The following is a 3,731-nucleotide window of genomic DNA, read 5'->3' as shown; positions in this document are numbered from 1 at the left end:
AAACTAAGCCTCTGATACTACAAAACACACAGACAGACACACACAAACATAAAATGTCTCCATAATCTCTGAGGGGGATAAACCTGTCAAAGTGCTTTAGTGCAGTGTAGCTTTCTGGAGGGAAAAAAAAGAAATATTATGCCAACACCTGTGACATTAAAAATTAGCATAATTTGCCTCAAAAACTTTCACTTGTTTTTAAGTATATTCCATAGTAGAGGGTAATGAAAGTGGAGGGCAGATGAGAGCAATAATTTTATCTAGTAAAATATGGCAATAATATATTACACACCTGACTTGTCAGAGGATAATCCACCAGGCAGGCACCTTGTCCCCCACACCAACTTATGCTCTAAATGATAATTAGATTCAAATCAGCTCTTCAAGTGAGAACAAAGACAAGGTAAATAATGCATCCATTTCTACCTGAGCTTTGAACATGCCTCGGCTGTAATGGTCCCATTGCTGCAGTCTTTACAGAGCCTTCTATAGGATTTAAGCCACTCTTTCAAGGTGTAGCTCTTTGATTCACACTGTGACTCCGGTACAGAAACAGTTTCTCAGACTAATACTAATCAGCCAGTGGGATTTTTCAGGTGATGTATTTCATCTGTCAGAGAAATACAGCACAAGTGAACGCAGCATTTAGATAAAGTTTAATGATATTGCAAAATTGCTATCTTTGCAGCAGTCCCCAGTGTCTGCAGTGTTTACTTTGGGGGTGCAGTGGTGGGAGTTGCTCCACTTAAAGAAAATGATTTGGGTGAATATTTGCAAACAGAGGTCTTTTTTCCTTCCACTGTAATTAAACAATGTAAGTCTTATCAGGGACAGAAGTATCCATAACACCGACCTGGAGAACTTGTGGCACTTAAAAGCCATAAAAACAAGACAAATGTTCATCAGCTGCACAACAGAACCATAATCAATCATACAACTTAGCAGAGGAAATGTATTATTTCCCGTGCAGGAGAATGCTGATGCTGACATAAGAATATAAATGAATGCATTCTAATTGTGAGATATTTCTGTGTATAGTGGCGAACAAACAAATGAAATATACTGGCTTTATAAACCTAAGTGGAGATAAAGAGGGAACTGTGACTGATCACTATCAGGCTCATCTGAAGGTGAGCCTGCTGTTGAAAGTGCAACAGCATCACCCTGTGGTAATGTGAACATACAACAGGCTGTTTCCTGCTGCGCATGAGACATCAGAGCACCCGGGGCTTTACAGTCTGAGGCAGACATGACAGAGGGCCTCACAACAACACAAAACAAAACAATGCCAAGTGTATAAAGGTAGGTGTCCACAAATCTGAGGTCCACCATTTAGGGAGCCATAACCTTAAAAGCACTATTTTTCCTCACAGACACACTGATGAGTTAGGGCTGCAGCAGCTGCCTGATGATGGCAGGAGATCACACAAATATTAAATTAGATTCTGCATTGAAAGAAAATCAAGATTGTGTCACAACTGTCAAAACCTTGTCTCGTGTTTTACAGCAGCATTCTGCAAAACTTGAGACAAGTTTTAAGATAAGCAGTACAGATAATGGATGGACAGATGAAGGTAGAACTGGACGATCAACATATTTTGTGAGATTTCGATACTTTAGTGACATGGATAATTAATGAATCATCTGCATGGCACTGAGGGGCGTTTCAAAGCTCAGATCTGCTGAGGGGGAGCTGTGTTCAACAATTTCTGTAATATTCCAAATCTCACAATTTGACATTCATACCCACTTCATGCAGCCAACATTCTTGCCAGATATGTGGAGGTGAGAAAATAGGCAGGGTCTGATTTTATTCATATGACAATTTCTGCCACTTTTCATGTGTACAGCACTATTAGTGCCTTTGAGAAGGAACTGGAAGTGTGTGTTCTTATCTCCGTTTGTAGGATTCTTTGCATCTTTTTCCTTTTCATGGTGACAAAACCCTGTTTTGTCCTCTCAAAGATCACATTAAATTCCATTCCCAGCTGCTAAATGTCACTTTGTGTATTGCAGGATATTACTCAACCTCATCTCTCTCGTCACGTTGCAGCTTGATGATGCCACATGCTGCAAGGACGCCTCCTTTGCAAGCAGTCCATGTCACCTGTCCAGACGGACAGTGGTTCATCAGGTCTGACTCCTCAAAGATTTTAAGCAGCAGAGAGAGTAAACAAACATGCAACTTCCTGTTGACCACAGGTCCCAAACCATATGCCGGTGCAGGTAGTCCCAGGAAAAACTGCCAGGTGAGAACATTTTAATCACCTTTGAAATGAGCGATTAGAATAATTATTTCAGGGGAGAGAGATGGCTCCCGCTATTAACAACCCTCTGTTCAATATCACAACAAATTAGTTCATGCTCATTAGTATGAGTTGTGCTTGCCTAGTGGTTTGGAAAGCCTCCATTGGAACTTGCTTATTACTCCCTGTGAGTGGGGCATGTAATTAGCATTCATCAAGTGCTGTGTTTATATAACATCCCTCCTCACAAATGTAATTTTGACATTACATAAGTGTTTCTTGCCAGATCAAGGAGGGTCTTGCTTACAAGGCTAAATTATTACATCAAAGGTCAGCAGAACTTCCTCTGAACTCAGGAGTCCACAAAGTAAAACTCTCAAGTGTCCTGAACCAACATGTGGCGTTTTAACCCAAATTCAAGTGTCATGTCAAAATTTTAGATTAGTAGCTCCATGTTCATAGACATAGACATTGAGATATGTGACAGTTCTTAATGAGTCAACCCTAAGCTTTCTAGGAAAATCTAAAGAGGGAACTTACTTGACAGTTACCACAAATGAGGGGAAAGCTTCACTAATTAATACAAGGTATAACAAATGGATTATAATCCAAGTGAGGAAGTACTCAGATCTTTATTTGAGTCCTGCATTCAAAATTTTACTTAAATAAAAGTATAGAATTCTCAGTAAAACCGGATAAGAATGGATTACCATGCAAGCATCGTCTAATATTTTAACTTTCTATGGTGGAACTATTTTAACTACCTTATATACTGCTGGATAGTTTAACTACAAAGAACAAAGAATGACCATTTGTTTTGTATCAAAATTTTAATTGGAAATTGGAAAAGTATCATCAAACTAATAATAATAGTTGTCAGTAAAATGAAGTATAATTATTCCCTCTGAAATGTGGTGGAGCTTAAGTGTAAAGTAATATAACATGCAAATACTCAAGGTACCAGTACCTCTCAAACTAGACTGAAGTGCTGAGTCATTGCACCACCTGTCACCCACCCTAATTCAAAATGTTGAAACCAAACAAAAGTTGCAAAATATCAGAATTTATTCAAAAATCATATCAGGAAAAGAGCTGGTTGTTTGGCTCACACAGGCAGTTTCATTAACTTTAATACAATATAGTTATTTCAACGACGTAAAGACAGGCGCGGAAATCCCTTTAAACGGAGTGTTTCTTTTTAGTGGTTGGAATGAGCGCTCCTGGTTAATGTGCAGGGGACAGAATTGCAGTGCGCACACACTTCCTGATGGAGCTGCTCCTGCGAAGAATAAAAATACACTCCTAGCAAGCCAGCTAGACGAGTTATGAAAAAGTTATGTTTTGCTATCAGGTGTATAGAGAAAGACTATTTTTAGAAATGGACGTTATTCCTCGGTTTCCCGTACATGAATAGTAGAAAATATCCCCATGTCCAGAGAGCCGGCACTGGTGACAAGTCAACTGCGAAGGGTTGGATTGTTAAAG

The sequence above is a fragment of the Lates calcarifer genome, linkage group LG7_1, assembly GCF_001640805.2.
Source record: "Lates calcarifer isolate ASB-BC8 linkage group LG7_1, TLL_Latcal_v3, whole genome shotgun sequence".
NCBI classification, from domain to species: domain Eukaryota; kingdom Metazoa; phylum Chordata; class Actinopteri; family Centropomidae; genus Lates; species Lates calcarifer.
The sequence above is the reverse complement of the archived record's forward strand: the minus strand, read 5'-3'. Positions refer to the sequence as shown.